This window comes from Macrobrachium rosenbergii, chromosome 6 (genome assembly GCF_040412425.1).
Source record: "Macrobrachium rosenbergii isolate ZJJX-2024 chromosome 6, ASM4041242v1, whole genome shotgun sequence".
NCBI classification, from domain to species: domain Eukaryota; kingdom Metazoa; phylum Arthropoda; class Malacostraca; order Decapoda; family Palaemonidae; genus Macrobrachium; species Macrobrachium rosenbergii.
This window is the reverse complement of record NC_089746.1, coordinates 20,387,621-20,406,725: the sequence shown is the minus strand read 5'-3', so window position 1 is coordinate 20,406,725 and position 19,105 is coordinate 20,387,621. Positions and strand designations below refer to the sequence as shown.

The 19,105-nt window shown below is 35.5% G+C and overlaps 2 long non-coding RNA genes across 2 annotated transcripts; both read right to left on the bottom strand.

Annotated features, from left to right (window-relative positions):
- Positions 1-248: 248 nt before the first annotated feature.
- LOC136839279 (uncharacterized) lies at positions 249-4,165 on the bottom strand. The gene is made up of 4 exons (XR_010853285.1): positions 4,142-4,165; positions 2,863-2,985; positions 1,180-1,314; positions 249-506 (listed from the first exon to the last, which is right to left on the bottom strand). It is a non-coding gene; the product is annotated as an uncharacterized lncRNA (long non-coding RNA).
- A 9,123-nt stretch (positions 4,166-13,288) lies between these two features.
- On the bottom strand, positions 13,289-17,407 carry LOC136839727 (uncharacterized). Its single transcript, XR_010853441.1, has 4 exons — positions 17,234-17,407; positions 16,539-16,679; positions 14,069-14,209; positions 13,289-13,520 (listed from the first exon to the last, which is right to left on the bottom strand). It is a non-coding gene; the product is annotated as an uncharacterized lncRNA (long non-coding RNA).
- Positions 17,408-19,105: the final 1,698 nt, after the last annotated feature.

Here is a 19,105-nt window from a genome sequence, read left to right as displayed (position 1 = left end):
AGTGGTTACGAAATCCTTTGTTGTATTTCAATTCAGATAGCCATTTCCTTTTTTAAGACAAATTTTGGTTTAGTCCTTTTATGGAATTTTGTTTTAAGGATTTCTTGTGGCAGCCATAATGCTGCAGGTTATCCATCAAGTTCAATCATTGGTGAGGTTACACAGTGCTAGTTATTTCCCTCCGGATGCTGTGTTTATCCGTCAATAATTAAGAGATAAATTTCATGTGGATAAGAATACAAGTTGCAGAAATGAAAGCCAAATTTATTTGAGACCAATTACAATAACTTCTTATAGGGGCATATACAAATTTTTAGTTTGACCTTGTTGTTATATCTAAATCCTGTGGTGTTTCGGAAACAATAACTACTGCGTGACAAACTAAGGAAGGTAAAACAGGGTATCAAATAAATGAAGAACTGCACTCGTGAAAACTTCTTCGTTGTATTGGATGGATGTCATCAAGGAATCCAGAGGGGTAACATGGTCGCACTCTTCTTATTTTCCTACAAATGTCAAGATAAGATTAGTCCTACATTTTTCACAAGATCCCGTAGATTATCGTAAGAGGATTTTTTTACCTTTTTCTAGAAGGAACCTATAAGTTTACTGTTAGTAAATCATTATTACTAGATAGACTTGTTTGTAATTAGACACACCAAAAAAAAAAAAAAACTGATTGCAATTGAAAGGTCAAGATTTGTATTTAGATAATGCTTACTACTGGATACTTAATATTCTGTTTGAAGATAAAAAAAAATTACGGATCATCAGTTAGGGTACCCTGTATAGTCCTTCCACCCAGAGAATTCCAACGCTCTCTCTCTCTCTCTCTCTCTCTCTCTCTCTCTCTCTGTGTGTGTGTGTGTGTGTGTGTGTGTGTGTGTGTATGTGTATGTAATGGAAGTAGTCATTACTGCAATGTATCGCCTGCTATTCAACTCTCTCTCTCTCTCTCTCTCTCTCTCTCTCTCTCTCTCTCTCTCTCTCTCTCTCTCTCTCTTTGTTACACGCTTTCTCCCCTGTCTATACTCGAACAGATTTCCTCTCTCTCTCTCTCTCTCTCTCTCTCTCTCTCTCTCTCTCTCTCTCTCTCTCTCACTTAGACATGCCTTCTCTTCTGCCTATGCTCAAACAAATCTCCATCTTTTGTTTATCATCATCAATCGTTGTTCTTACCAGCATTAGGAATACAACAATAGCGTTCGTTGCCTCTACAAGCAGTAGGATCTACTCGGCCTTGGCAGACGCGTCCTGTATGTTCTCGAAAACAGAAACCTCCCAGATTTTTGCATTGGTTTTGGCCAGCTTTTACTGGTGGAAATAACAAAGAGCGGATTATTTGAAACCGTATCAATTATCATTTATGATTAAGTCAGTTGTTGTGTTGAATTAGTGATTGTTTTTCAATTTTCTTACGAAATGAAAAGCTTAGCTAAGCTATTGACAAAGTAATTGTGTGTTACTATAGAATGATATAGAACAACCTACTTCATTGGCAGTTAAGATTAAAAAAAAATTATAAGATGCAGGAGGTTTTGGATCAAAGGGAAACTAACTTTCAAAAATATGCTGTCGTTTAAGGAATCAAAATCACAGGGTATCTTATAGTTCACTTCAGTAATATCTTTACCTTGTCGATGAAACTCTTTCATCATCTTTTAGGGTGAAGAAAAGCCCTTCCTTTACGTTCCAAAGAGTCTTCCTTATGCTGTCTTTGCTTTTCCGATGTCAGTCTAAGGCATTCCAAATTCACTTCGTGAAAATTTTCAACCCCCAAAGTGTTCGGGTCCTTAGATGTTTTCTTCCGTCCACAACTAATCTTAAGAATTACCTACCTGTTTACTCAAACCGTTTTCCATCTTCAATATTAACAGAAACGGGACATTTTCATAAACGCATTAACACGAACAAGATCCCTGGCTAAGGATCTCAGCAGGACCCAAGTTAATGATACAAAGGTTATGACATTTACCGAGTGAGAAGATCCTGCTCAGCCAGCAAGATCTGTCAAAGCTTTATCTACTTTTGACGTACATTTCTGTGCGTAAAAAAAAGTCTTCCAATACGAAACATAATTTTAGTCCTGCAACATGCACAGTCGGAACCATGGCAGAAATAGGAATCTAATTCTCTTTCTCCAAGCAGACTCCGTTACTATTTGTACAACGTTTTCATGAAACGCACTTGCTTGCATTTGTAAAATAAATGTTTCAGCCATAAGTATCAGTGGTGGGCCTATAATGCTGTGAAATAGGTAGATCGAGTTGACTTAACAAGGAGATAGATAAAATTTGGGTGACTCCTTGGAAACCGAGAATTATTATTCTTCGTCACTCAGTGCTTTCCAGAAATAGTGTAAAGACAAGCGCAAACATACAAACACACACACACACACACACACACACACACACATATATATATATATATATATATATATATATATATATATATATATATATATATATATATATATATATATATATATATATATATATATATATATATATATATATATATATATATATATATATATATATATATATATATATATATATATATATATATATATATATATATATACATTTATTATATATATATACATACATACATACGTATGTATATATACATATGCATATAGGCTATATACATACATATACCTATATACATTTATGTGCATATGATTTTTGTGTGTAGTGCTTAATAATATGTTGAAATTTCTCTCTCTCACTCTTCAACATTTTTTCTCTAAACTGACGCAACTGAGATAGTTGTGAGGCAGTCGCCAACCAAAAGCTCTGTGACGCGAGACGCAGGTGTGAGTCTTACCTGGAACAGATCACAGGCACCGGCCTTTCTTACCTGGAGCGCAGAGGGAGCACTGTCCATAACAGCCTCTTTTTATGACGAATCCTGAGCAAGTCCCAACGCCTCGCACAAAGCAGTAACCGCCCAGATAACTGTACTTTGGCTTCATGACGCAAACTGTTTGTCGAAATACAGAGAAAGAGTTTTTATACTCAAAGTTATATTTTCTGTTTGATTACCGCTGACAGACAATAGTCTGTCAGTTTTTTAATATCTTATTTTTATTAAAGTCATCAACTCTGCGCAAATATAGATTAGACCCCTTGAGTTCTTTTATGTATGAGTTCTTTATTATATGATGATAGGCTATGCACTTGATAAATAATAAGATAAGTATCAAAATGTTCTTTATAAAGAAAATGATGTTTAGTATTTGCGTAGGATTTGTGTATTAGGTCTGTCTTCACCAAGAAGCAGTCGGTCTTATATTGCGGTTCTTTCCTGTCTCTAGATCTAGATTAAAATTCCAGTCATAATCCTTAAGTAATGTTTTTCAGTTATTTTTAGGTTGCTAAGGTCTTTGATTCGAATGGCATCTAGAGAGTAAACTCAAGATTTAGAAGTAGCCAGGTTTTGTTTACATGACTAAAATATCGAAATCATACCTACTTCTGTAGTCTAACGTCTACTTACAATTTGGTTTTCGTAGAAGTTTATTTTTAATCACTTGTATATCATCCTCAGCCAAGTGAGTCTTCAGATTGTAAATTATTTTTATCTTTTTAGTTTTATGTAAAAGAAAACTATCGAGATGGCTTTTTGTCTGTCCGTCCGCCCTCAGATCTTGAAAACTACTAGGGCTAGGGGCCTGCACATTGGTATGTTGATCACTCTCTAATCATCAAACATACCAAATTGCAGCCCTCTAGCCTCAGTAGTTTTTATTTGATTTAAGGTTAAAATTAGCCATGATCGTGTGTCTGGCACCGCTATAGGTGCTAACAACACATGTCACCACCGGGCTGTGGCTGAAAATTTCATGGGCCGTGTCTGAGAGTTTCATACAGCATTGTACGCTGTAAAGAAAACTCGATTGCGCCGATGAAACTTCGGCGCATTTTTTACTTGTGTTATTTATTTTTTTCTCCCGAATGCAGGCACTCGGATTTTTTTCGGTCATGGGAAACGCTCATTGATTTTGTCGGAAGAAAGGGTATGTGCTTTTATAAGTAACAGAGCAATCTGGGGATTTGAAATTCGCCATTCAGCAAGAGAGAAGCATTACTTACAAATTCTTGGAGACAACGACACAGATTTCACTGACCACACTTACTTGCATCTACCTGTGGAAGGGAAAAGAGAAGAATTCAGTTAATGTAAGTTTTCCTCCTTCTCAGAAGTTATCAGAAGTTACTAATAATGCCATCAGTGAAGTGTGATTGGAATAAATTCTACAAGTTAATGAGTTCCTTAAATCTAGACACATATATTAATTGAAGGGACCGTTTATCAAATAAGGTAAAACAAAAAGAACTAAAAAATAACCAAAGATCGTTTGGAAACCAGAGTGATTGATAGGGAGGCGGATTGAAGACGACCAATGATATTATTTCAAGTGTATATTGTTATTTTATTTTGGCATCCTAAGTTTCAACTGGTAAAATTTGAATTAGTGGTCACATTAGTGTATGAGAATAAGTTCAGTGAACCACTCTAGGTAACACTTCCTTTCTTGGAGTGAATCCCAACATAGCAAGCTGGGTACCTTCCGAAATTCGTTACAGCCTTTTCTGTCTGGACATTAGCTTTCTAGATTTAAAAAAGACCGAACTAGAAGAATTCTGGCCAGGATTTCAGTTCCCAAGCTACTCTAGTAATTAGGAAGATGAAGCCACCTTTCCCCAGACCATTAAAGCAGAATGAGGTCTTCAAATGAAAGAAGTCTCCTGCATCAAGTCAGAAATCGATATCGGTGAGTTCTGAACCTGATGATGATGATGATTCAACTGTGGTTATCCTCACTGCAGAGACCAACTTACCAAAATGATCTCCACTTTTATTTTCCTGAAGGTGGACGTACTTGGAAGGATCTAGCTTTGGTTTAGTATGAAAGGGGAAAGTATATATGTAATAGTATGTCCAAAAAGCACGAAGATAAAACCTAGCAACACAAAAAGGCTTTTTTCCCTCCTCCAGTAACTCAGCCCACTGGTTGTAATGTTAACATTCTACTCAGCTTTATATAGAAATATGAAAATACATGAATACTCAGGAAATACCTTTGAATGTAAAATTGCAGCGTCGCCAGATGTAGGGAAAAATTATGTCAGAAAAATGGGTTAGCCCGATTAGCCAAAAGTTGTTCCGGCTAGTTCCACAGTATAATTTAAAGCGACATAACGAGGCAAATGGGCAAAATGCACAAAACGGCAGAAAAACCTATGGACCATACCTCCTTCTGGAAAGCGACAAAGAGCATGCCGAGAAGTAAGAGCCCCAGAATATTCTTCATGTTGGATGTTGCAGTGGTGGACACTGGAGTCTTCTTCAATCTGGGGGTTTGTGGAAGCTGTAGATTCTTCCGTAGATGGAGAAAGATCAAAGTTGATACCTATGCTCTGAGAGGAGATGGCACAGTTTGATGGAAAACTCTCTCTCCCTGAGGGTTCTTATAGGTCTTCTTCCATTTTGGATTTTCGGCTACTGCACATGCGCGAATACACGGCTTGCTGTAATTGATGGACTCCAGTATTAACGGTATATGCATATGCCAAATTTCGAACATGACACAGAGTAATTGGCACTTTTTAGTTCTGTTCGATCTGTAACGTGCGATGATTAAGAATTACTTTGAGGTTAACGTACGGTCTCATTTCTGCTAGAGGACGATATATATATATATATATATAATATATATATATATATATATATATATATATATATATATATATATATATATATATATATATATATATATATATATATATATATATATATATATATATATATATATATATATATTTATGTATATACAGTATATATTGTATATATATGTGTGTTCTATTTACAAAAGTGCCTGTAGATGATTTAATGGAATTTTTACAGGAAGAATTAGAAAGTTATGACATTCCCTTACCTGTAGCAAATGTGTGTATATACCTGATGAACAGCATCGAGTTAGGGGAGAAGGAGAATTCTTTTTATTTCCTTTCAATGTGCTTTATTATGCTGACGTTTCAGAACCATGTGTCCCATTTTGAAAGCTAGAAATTAAAAAGACAACAGAAATAAAAATAGACTCAGATTTTAAAAACGAGAAAAAAGATTTTACATAAAAGTATAGAAAGAAACATGACAGAAAGGAACACTGGTTACCAAATAGTGCTGAAGGCAAACGCTGAGTGACATTCAGGGTCTGTTTTGGTTCCAACGGAAACTCACGAGAGGTATAGAGGTGTTGATAACCATTGTTCCTTTCTGTTATGTTTCTTTTTATACTTTTATGTAAAAACTTTTTTTCTCGTTTTTAAAATCTGAGTCTATTTTTATTTCTGTTGTCTTTTTAATTTATAGCTTTAAAAATGGGACACATGGTCCGGAAACGTCAGCGTAATAAAGCACATTGAAAGGAAATAAAAGGAATTCTCCTTCTCACCTAACTCGTTGCTATATACCCCTTTTTCCTCATTGAAGGGGTTGACTTCCCCCAGATTAGCTGGTTTTTAATAAATCTGTAGGGGTTAGGTTGCTAGCCTCCTCTTCACCACGCAACTAACGCAAAATTTCGTATCAACAGTCTCAATTCTTCTTTTTCGGTCACTTGCGTTCATTATTTACGCTTTGGTTCCGTAAGCAAAGCTGACTCAACAATCAGTTCGTAAATCTTAACTTATGCTTCCAAAGATATGCCTCGTTTTCTCTTCCAAATTTTTTGCTGTGGTTCTAGAGCTTCTTATTCTCACCTATTTTGTGACTTTCCTCTTCCATTAGTCTACCATCTCTGTTACATTTACGAAATAACTTTCATATAATTCAAGTCCATTCTACCTTTTGTAACCTTTGTTACCAGTCTTTACAGGATCTCTTCGACATCACCGACAAAAATCGCTTCATTCGCGACCCCATTTTTCATACATGATCTTTGCATCCGTATCTCTGACATCTCATGACTCAATCCGTGGGAAAAAAATCGAGCAACTATAGAGATATATAACGTATTTGAAACTTATTTTTACAACAAAAAAGTTGGTTTTACTTATACATATCGAAACATGACTTTCCTTTAAACAGAAAATATATATTCAAACTGCTTTCTACAAATTAATTTACACACCGTTTCTCTCTGTCCTCATCTGTGTGGATTCAACCATAAACTTATTCTTTATCCAATGACTCACCATCTTCTCACACAACTGTTTCATAAGGAACAGTTTATCCAAACTCTAGACCTTGTCTAAACCCACTCTGTTTTTCCTTTTATTCCTTCAAAATCCTATAATGTATCTTTCTTGGTACACCCCGTCATGCTGTGCCTGTATCGTTCGCTTCTATTTCCTTTTGCCGTAATCAATAGAATAATTATTCTTTTCACGAGATCGTTGTCTCATACTACACCAGTTCTTCAGTTATCTGTCTTTCTTTCTTATTCAAGATCTAACCAGACGCCCTCCCATACGAACTTGGCAATGTTATGCCTCTGCAATACTTACACATTCTCTTTTATCACTCTACCCATAGCCTGTATAACTGAAGAGCAATTTTTCTTACTCGTTCAAAAAATTTGTGTACCCTTCCTGCATTCTTAAATGCTTTACACACAGAGGTCAGCCACTCAGTCACCCTAACACCACTGTTCCATAGACTCTCAATTGTAAACAAGTCAACTTGTGGCATCTTATCCTTTCTCAACTTTTTATTTGCCCTCCTTATATCTGCGAGAGTCAGTGTTACAAATATTCTGAAAGTTACATTAATCTCTCGGCATTTACTTCTCTCCGATACTACATTTTTTCCCCTCTCGATCTGATTAATCGATTAATTAATTTTTTATTATTTACCTGCTTTCTTTTTTTCCTTCACTAAACCTGTGATTTTATCATCCCAAAATTTACTATACACATTTCTTTTGTGTCTTACCTGGAAGCATTCCATGATAACTCGGTCTCCCTCTTCAGTCTTTTAACTAGCGTGGGTTCGAATCCCTTCTGATAAGGATAATTTCTTCATTCATTCCCCTTCTGAATCTTAAAGCGTTCAGTAGAAAGTGTTAGCAAAATATTAGGAAAGAGGGAAGCTCGTTGTGCCTATTGCAATACATATTATTGGTGAATGTGACAGGTGGAGTTTATGTATTTCAGTCCATAAAATAATCAGAGGTTAAGATTGAAACAATATATATAAGGATGTAAAGTGGATAATTTTCTGGAAGTCTTCTGCACGGCAGATTCATCATTGATTCAAGAGTTAAAGGATAAACGTGACACTGACTAATGCTCTGTATATTTTGTAGCCACCCCCTTTAAGGGAGATGGCTTATTGTTTGTAATATACACGCACACACACGTGTATATGTATATATACTGTAGTATATATAGTATATATATATATATATATATATATATATATATATATATATATATATATATATATATATATATATATATATATATATATATATATACTACTGTGATATGGTTTTAAGCTGGGGTCTTGTTAGATCAGTGAGGTATATTAGGGATATTACACAACTTACCTTAGGTATAGCAAAAAAATCTGGACTCTGGCCTTGAGGTCAGCTAAAAAACATATAAATCAAAATATGGCTGAAGGCCTACTTCAAGAGGGGATTGATTGGGTAAACCCTGGGGTTGAACTTAATTAATTATATTTACAAAAGAAAAGACATCAGAAGAATGGGAGTGTACTTTTGGGGACTGGAGAACACGGTCCTGTGATACAAGATGAAGGAGCAAATGACTGGGGATTTGCTTGAGGAAACACAATGGGCTGCCTGCTTCAAAGTGATGATGTAGTGGGGCTGCTATGCACACAAGATGATGCACAGATCCACAGCTGACTAACTCCTAATCTGTAATTAAAACACTTATCGTTACTCAACCGAAAGTAACACTGTAATGAAGGAATCGAGGACTTGCATAGAAGATGCCTAGACTGAACTCGATTCCAATAGCTCGAATATTTTACAGTTTATGTTACACCTCATGTCAATGCTTTGCAAATTAAACAGCACCAATATAAAAAGCAATACAGGTCTCACTGTAGATCTATCGTACTATGAAAAGGAAATCAGAAAAATAGTTGGAAATGAATAGGGACGGAACTGTTGAAAATAACCTTAAATCCGGTACTTTACCTTAATCAGGAGATGAAATTCCTCGTCTTATGGCGGCCAGCGAAAGGGAGAGCAAGTGAATAATTTCACAGCAAAATGGTACTTTGGTTACTGTCAGCCACGTGCTAGAATTGGGCAGGTTAAAGGAGCAAGGGACAGGATATCCGTCCCGGATCAGCTTCCAAGCAAGTCTAAGGTCGGGCATGTCCTTCAGAGACCTTTTATCACTTCCTAGGATTATGTTTCTGCTCATCCTAGGTGGCGTTGGGATCGTTCTGACCGCATGGCGAACACGGGCAGCATGGCTGAAGTTTCAAGATGGCGGAGTGCACATGTTCAACCCGCCAGCTGACCTGCCTCGGGCGACGATTAGCTCCGACCGGGTTAGCACCTGGAATTTAAGGAATTTCAGCAGTCTCGCAACAAAGGAGATTGAAGTGGTGAGAGAGGTTTATAGAGGCGAACTTGCCTACAGTGAATCATACTAAAATAAATGAATTTTTTTTTCTTTTATTGATAAAAATGAATTAGGTGCATATTCCTGATTTCGTTTCACTTATTGACTGGTGAGATGGCGTATGAGAGGATACTCTTGACAATATACAATATATATATATATATATATATATATATATATATATATATATATATATATATATATATATATATATATATATATATATATATAATATTAAGCCATAAAATTCGTTTTATAGCCAATTCATTATACATCTGGAATAACTTACGCCCAAGCAGAATTATAAGTGATAAGTACTTCTTCACCAGTGGGATTCGAACTGCGGTGATGAAGCACATATTGCTCACAATATCCGTGGGTGTAAGCGATTCCGGAGGTATAGTGAGCTGAATATTAAACAAAATTTCTGGCTTTATATTTGAGAATCTATAAAATGTCTCGGTTTATGTGTCATATGCATACATATACTGTATATATGAACTTATGTATATATAAATGTATATGTGTATACATATATATATATATATATATATATATATATATATATATATATATATAAAATAAGAAAATAAGAAGAGAACGAGAGAGAAAGACAGAAAGAGGTTAATGCATCGTATGACTTAAAAAATAGAGCAGCGATCAATCCCACCCTTTCAGGCAATTTCCTAATTAGTTCACTTAATTAGTTCTGCAATATGCGGCGTTTTCTGACTCATACATTGCTGAATGATAATTGATGTTTTAGATTCATGTACACGTGTTTATGAATCGTTTTAAAATTCACGTTCCGGTTGCGTCTGACAAGTACGTATATTCTCTTCCCTCAGATGGAAATTATGGTCAGTGAACTCAGTGTCCTCTAAATATTACTATTTTTAGCCGAGTTGGAAATGCTTCAGCTAAGTAGCTCCAATAGGGAAAGCAACAGGGTATCGAAATATACGAATATAAAAATTATTATTATTATTATTATTATTATTATTATTAGTAGTAGTAGTAGTAGTAGTAGTAGTAGTAGTAGTAGTAGTAGTAGTAGTAGGAGCAGCGGCAAGCAGCAGCAGCAAGCAGCATCATCATCATCAGCAGCAGCAGCAGTAGTAGTAGTAGTAGTAGTAGTAGTAGTAGTAGTAGTAGTTTTTTCATATTCCAAACAGTGAAGATTTCCACTTTAAGCATCACTATTTCTTTTTATATTTTGATAATATCGCCAAAATGACAAAACTATCTTATCGGAAAAGTTATGGAAGTTGCTTTTAGGGGTGTAAGATGAATTGGCCATTTCAGTAATCGACTTATCATAGGCACGGATCCAGTTCTACATTTCAAACAATCCCTTGATTATAGCAGTTATCTATTTACGGGTTTTACTTTAAATTACGGAAGAATATTTTTCCGGAAATGCTGATTTTAGGCTTTGGTTTTGGTTGTTTCATGGAATTGTGTGCCCAGTTTTCTTGGTACTGTTAGTTATCGTCATAATCATCGTCAGCAGCTACTGCCATATAAATAGAGGACTTCGCTGGAAAGGGTAAAATCGGCCCAGAAATATCAGTCTCATGTGGGAGGAGTTATGGAAGCTTGCACATAATCATGAACAATGACTTTATTATTAAATATACTGACTGATTTGGTCCAACGGACTGGCTTCCAAATCGTCACGAGTGTTTTTCAAAAGTTCTCGGCTAAACACATAAAAAGCATCACAGAAAAAAGACATTTCCTGAATGCACTCGTCTGCAAATGTTTATCCGTTGCCACCTTGTCGTGAACTTACCTATTGCTCCCAAAATGGTGGCAACTCAAGTGGAACTTGAGTTTAGGAATCAGATGGTGCAAGCTTAGCTAAGAAACGGGTAGGGGACAACGATTCAAAACTAAAATTACTCATTTTTGCCCCTGGGACATGTTTATTGTCCTGGAACAACGGCTCGCCTTTTTGCAGGTTTCTTGGGCGTTTCATCCTAATTGAATTTTTTCAAGTGTTGCACTTCTGGTGGGTTTAGCTCCCCGCTGTTGTTTTACCTTATTTCAAATAGTCTAATATGATAAACCTCTAAAAGACCAAAACACGGACAGCATCAGCTGATGAATATTTAGGAAGGTGGCAAACCTTACGGTATCCTCATACTGCTATTGTATGGAATAGGCTGGATACGAATCAGAAATATCCTGGAAGCTTTTTTATCAACTTAAGTAACATCCGCCTTACAGACAGCTTGCTCATCCCCAGAAAGCCAATAAAAAAATTTGTGCACTGAGCCAGCAGTGTTGTCTTTGCTTTCAGCTCTCAGTTGGGCAGCCAAACTTGCGTCATCCACAACCATGTTATAATGGCATCCAATTTGCGTCAGCATTTGACCTTTTTGAGCTTCCCGATTTGCAGGTCACCATCTGATCTGTCTCCGTATTTATTATTCCCGTGGCAGAATAGGATGGTTATCAAAATATCTCGTAGCATTACAGTGGTAGGTGTTCCTAAGACTGATAAGTTGAATTTTGACCAAGTTACCTAGTTTACAGAGAAAAAAGAAAAGGGGTTAGGCAGCTTCGTATCCATGGACCTTCTTCCGAGTAGAACGCTATTGAGAGAATAGATTCGAAATGGACGGTTGTTACCAACATAAAGCTTTAGTTACTACGATGAAGAAAAGAACTGATAAAATCTAAATAATCCGCTTAGGCTAATTTCTTGTGAGCAGATTTAGTCATTTGATCTCTGTCATCCCTCCAGGATGTATGTGAATTATGTGAAGTATCCTGAACAACCAAAACGTTGATAAAAATAAAAGACAGAAATAAGACGAGGAAATATGGGGGGTTGAGTATCAGCAAAAGCGTGAACAGCAAACGACCAGACTTGAGAAATTGTGTTAATATAGTTCCTATAGTTCACTGATTCCGGAGAAGAATGATAAATTGTCTGAACTTTTCTTTATAATCACAGTTCATGGTTGGGGCGTTCTGTCTCTTTCGTGAGCATCATCTTTAGAAGTTCGAGTTGAATTCAGCAAAAATCACTATTAAGCAATTTTTATTTAATAAGTGTGAAAAACTTGCGAGGGCTAATTTGCTTTTTGACAAAAGCTTTTTTCAGTAGTACACCTTGATCAAGTTTACTCTTAAGCATTGTGTAAGGTAGTAATGAAGGTATATTTCAATTATTTTCACAGTTTATAGTCACACTTAATCTAGAATTTCATTTGCTTAAAGATGAACTTTGAAACATTCTCATGTTTACTTAATTTGTAATGGACCATTTTGCAGGAATGTTCTCGTCTTAATATCTCTAGATTGTTCTGTCTACTAGCTGCTTTAATTTTATGATACCTAAAAGTTCACTTTAGTCACTGCCGCACTGCAACAGAGGTGTGATACTTTTTGTAAACTATACATCTTTGGTGAACTTTTTTTCAGTCGAACTATGAGCACCCTTGCTGCAGCAGTATTACTTTCGTGTGACTTGGTCAACGTAACAGTTTTGTTGTGATGATGTCTGTGAATTAGTATCAAATACTGCAACTTATGAATAAGTTAAGGCGGCAACAAACAAGATCATTTCTGAGATTCACCTGTATGAAGTATTTATACAGTAAGCTGTTTTATCCCCTAGCCAGTGGATTTAATTTCATAAGGAAAAGAAAAAAAATTCATGCATGCAGAAAGATGTATTTGAGGCCAACTGTAAACATTCCATGTGGAGGCAGTTCCAAAACTTGAGTTGTATCCTGGGAATAGTTTAAAATCACTTGACATTTCAGCAGTAGTAACTGCCGCATGTCAAATTGTAAGTTGAACAGTGAATAGATTGACGTTCCACCTCCAGCCATCGAGCAGTGACGATCTAAGCACTGAGCTCTTGGAAACGTTTTGGTTGTAGCACCACTATGATTGTGTGAAGAACCAAGATATGATTAGTCTTTGGTTTTAAGCAAACACTTCTATGATTCACAGTAAGTAATCAGAAGTAATTAAATAAACTCTTTCGTATTCATGAAGAGACAAAACTAATGTACCTGCATGCTCTTTTCGTCAAATGACCTAAGATTTTGAGAGAGCTATTGTCTTTTAATTGTGAAAGTACTACTTGAAGGTAATATTCCAGTAACCACAATTTACCATTTACAAAATAAATAAATAAATAAATAAATAAAATAAAAGAAAACCAAAAAATTAAGAAATGCACCCGTAGTTAACATTTCTGTTTCAAAAGCATAACTCTCTCTCTCTCTCTCTCTCTGTGTTATATATATATATATATATATATATATATATATATATATATATATATATATATATATATATATATATATATATATATATATATATATATATATATATATATATATATATACACATATATATGTGGATATATAGCCTCTGCCAATACTCAAACCTGGTATCATTTCCTTGAAGTGAACCGTTCTTCTTACCTGGAACGCAGCAGGAACATTGATCGGACCCACAGCCTCCTGCAACCACGGTACCATTGCAGACGTGTTGCTTCCAAGCATATGCCTTCTTCCTGAAGCAGTAACCTCCCTGATTTTTGCACGTAGCATCACGGACGCATACTGAAAGGAGATGACGAATTATGTGCAAGTCAAAGTATGTGTAAGTCTGGACAGATTTCAAGTCATGATAATATCTTTTGCACTAGTGGTTTTCATCCTTGCAAGAAATGATTTTGGAATTAGTCATTGTCGTTGTATTTGTACGTGATATGAAAGCCCAGATATTTCATTTTTGGGAATCACAGTACAACTTTTTTTGTAATCCTTTAATATCCAATTCGTTCTACCTCAGAAATATTCATATAGTTTTTGGGAATCACAGTACAACTTTCTTTGTAATCCTTTAATATCCAATTCGTTCTACCTCAGAAATATTCATATATGTTACCCGAAGGGGAATTTTTTAGTTGTTAATAAGTTCGTCGTCTCGTGGGCTCGAACCTTGATAGCCATGTAGTTTAAGGCGTCACTGTAGTCCTGAGTTCTTTCTCCCGTTCTTCGAGCCCACGAGACAACGAACTTATTATCAACTAAAAATTCCGCTTCGGGTAACATAAATGAAAATATATTATTTCGGGGGTATAGTAAATTGGACATTAAAGGACGTTTGTAGCTTAATGCTTGTATATGAAGCACAGTGATGTGATAAAATTCATTCATGTATATATGTATGTGTATATATATATATATGAAATTTTTTTCACATGGTGATTTATATACAGTCATTAAGCTATAAATTTCGTTTAATATCCAATTCACGCTACTTTGGGAATATCCCCGAAGGGAAATTTTTAAGAAATAAATGGATTGTTACTGAGGTGTCTCGAACACTCGACACAATACCTTCCAACGACTTCAGTCAACGGTAACCACTGAGCCATCAAGAGAGGTACAAGTTAATGCCAAATCTGCCATACTTGTTTACTCAACGAGAGCCGGGGAAATTGTACTTAGCGTCGGCATTAACTTACACCTCTCTTGATGACTCACTGGTTACCGTCGACTGGAGTCGTTAGAAGGTACTGCGTCAAGAGTTCGAGACACTTCAGTACCAAATCATTTATCACTTAGAAATTCCACGTCGGTGATAACTTCCCTTCGGGGATATTCCGTAGTAGCGTGAATTGGATATCGACATTTGTAGCGTAATGATTGTATATATATATATATATATATATATATATATATATATATATATATATATATATATATATATATATATATATATATATACATACACACACATATATATATATATATATATATATATATATATATATATATATATTTTATATATATATTTATCCTGAACATTTTACTCTTATCTCTTTATCCTATATATATATATATATATATATACAGTATATATATATATATATATATATATATATATATATATATATATATATATATATATATATATATATATATATATATATATATAACATTTTTACTCTTATCTCTTTATCCCGTTGCTGTAAATTTGTTTTTCCTGTTTCGATATTCATTAAAGATATTGCTGTAACTCTGAAAAATCTTACCACTAATACCGGTTTTTACTTCTCCACTTCTGTATTTTACTGAGAAACTCCACTACTGTACCTTCATTTAGCTGGTGCTGGAATCCTCATGGCACACATCAGAATCTTTCGAACACCCTTATTTTAATCTCAAGATTTTTAAGATCGCATGGTTCTCTATTGTATTACTTTTCAGTCTGTTTCATAGAATTTCCTCTCTTTATCTGTTCTCATATGCATGATTTTGATAATTATTTAACCCTCCATAATCCTGTTTTTCTCATCAATCACTATAAAACTTTAGAACGTACCTGAGAAGAAAGAACTGAACTTGTTGAAAGCAGTCTTTGGATTCCATTTTCAACGCAAAGTTAAGTGGCCTGTGCAACAGTAATATTTTCAATCATCGTTTCGTCCTCAACAGAAAAGTGGCCTCACTTTCTTTATTATGTAGAAGTCTACCATTGTCGAAGGAAGCTGCAGGGCAACTTTGTGTTATTTGTTTCAGACAGCCGCGTGACATCGGAAAGTCCATGACATCCTGCATTTACACTTTGAAAATACACAATCCCCTAACTTCTTGGTTCCTTTTCTGATTTAATATGACAGTTTTCCTGAGTCCCTAAACCTTCCCCCTTTCAATGATATTGAAAAGGGAAAAACTGTAAACGTAAAGTAAAAACTGGGTATGCAGGGGCTCAAATGTAAACATAATTAGTTGTTGTTCTAGTAAAACCAAAGTTAGTGACACCAAGGTATAAAAACGTCAGGAAACTCGGTCGCAATATGAAACCGAAGTTCAGCCAGCCAGACCTTTCAAAGGTTTCGCCAGTAAAAAGAAAAATAAAGAATTCCGATGAGAGACTTACCCTTGTTCCTGCAGCAGGCGCAGTCGGTACCGACGCAGAACTTGGAGTCTACCTCTTTGTCGCAGGTGGCCCAGTCTTTCGATTTCAGGCAGCTTCCATTATGTGATGTACAACTCGGTTTCGGGACGCACAGAGTGGTATCTGTCAAAAAAAAAAAAAAAAAAATCAACAGTGTCAGTTCTAAGTGGCAATCATGTGGTATACTTAGATCGGCCCTCTGTTAACATAAGAAAAAGAAAAGAACATTCTGATCAATCTTTAAGGTGAAAACCCAGTATCATGTTTTTCTCTTATTCCTTGTCACTTTGCAAAAGCACATGCACGTAGGCATGTTTCCGTATATCTATCCCTTGTGACTTCACAAACATACACACACACACAATATATATATATGTTATATATTATATACTGTATATATATATATATATATATATATATATATATATATATATACATATATACATATATATATATATACACACACACACACATATATATATATATATATATATATATATATATATATATATATATATATGTGTGTATATATCTGTATATATAGGACCCTTGTGTTTGCTTAAGCTTTGTAAGACTTTCCCTCCCTTTCTCTCTTTGTCCCCTTTTTCTTATTGTACTGAATGTACTGAAACTGTCACCAAACATCTACGTAAAATGTCTTATACGTTTCCCCTTACCTGCAATACAAAGAGCGCACTTCGGGCCATAACAGCCAGCTTTGAGCACCAAGCCGCTGCAAGACGCAAGGTCTCTCCTGTAGCAGTAACCGAGCAGTTGAGCATAGCCCGGTTTCCTTTGGCAAGCTGTTTGAGCAAATGCAGAGGAAGAGCTTTGTTAAAACACTGTTGCTAAAACGTTGAATTAGCTGAAGAATTATGGTGTGACATCGTATGATAAACATTCATCTCTTCATGGCTTTTAACTTGTAACTAGTATCAGATATTGAAAATCATCACAGGGAAGAACCACGAACTATGAACCTGGAACTTTGAGTAACGTTGTTGGAATTGACTAGTCTCATAGTCTCTTTTCTTTCCGTTACTTCATAATGGTAATTATGTTAAAACAATTTGTCAGTAAAGATATGTCATCCAAGAATGTGATGGGTTCTTCTGTAGGTGAAGGGGCAATCTCATCACTCGGCAAACTGGACTTTCATACTTACAAAGTGACGGAAGCGCCAGCTCAGACTCCATTGATTACACTCACCTGCTTCTACCTGCAGAGAGGCGAAGAGAAGCGATTAGTTAGCAAGACCCATTTTTTCCTCCTTCTATTTATCGCAAATTACTGATATGTTAATTTCATTAAGAAGGTCTTCAACAATAAATTATGATATTTACTGTATAAATTGATAAACAGCAAATGTACCATATGCAGTCCCGTTTTCTGAAGGTTGACGCAGGACAAGTTCTTCAATTCATAGGATTTTATTTTTCTCTCTGCTTCAAGGAAGTATCAGCTGAACTTCGGGAAAACAGAACAGAAGAACCGAAAAGAGAAGCTAAAAATATTTCCAAGTATCGCTGAATTTTCTTTTTACCGACTGTCTTTAGGCAATTACTTCGAATGACGTGAAGTGGAGAGGAAAATGGATTAACAATATTGTTGCCGATTAAAATGAGATCGTTCATTACATGCCAGTATTGTAAAAGCATATATCTGCAAGAAATATACATTTATATAAATACCCTTGTCTGGTAAGCCACAAAGAGCAGGAAGAAGAGAGAGGACCCAAGGATTGTGTTCATTTTGGTGACTTCGATGGCTGATGCTGTAATCTTCTGCGGAATCTGTAGACTTCTCTAATGAAGAAGATATCTAATCCGGCACCTTTGCTCTGTGAGAGATACCAGAAACAGAAGACAAGCATATCCTCGAACGTGGTTTTAATGGTACTTTCAGTTTGTCCTTAACATCTTGTCCGCATGCGTAGATACATGACCGCTGTAATTGGTAGATTCCAATGGCAGGCGTAGTCACACGTGCTTGGATTTTAAACGTGATGTAGTGTACTATAGTGGCACAGTACATTCAAGTGTGATCTTCGAAATGTGCATTCATTAATTAAAATTGTTGTTTTGGAAAGTATCCAGATTTTGTCCTTATAAGAGGAGTTGATGCGAGGCGTCACATTTCCTTGAGTATATATATATAGGGATCCGGCGAATTTACCGACAACAATTCACCGACAATAATTTACCGACAACAGTTCATCGACAACAGTTCATCGACATGCTCAATTTATCGACTGCACAATTCACCGACATTGTGATTGATCAATTCACCGACAACAATTAAGCTAAGATAAAAAAGGAAAGATCATTGACAAGACTGTACCAGCCACATATAAAATAAAGGTTTGAATACTAAACTGGTAGTTATGAAATAACCGAGGCAATAAATCACCAAATAAGGTTTTAATACTAAACAGGTAGTTTAGAAACAGCCGATGCACTAAATTACCAAATTAGCTTGAGTTTCAAAATAATAACAGTGTATTTTCTTACTTCAGTAAGAAATATAAATGGTCTAGTTAACAAGGATTT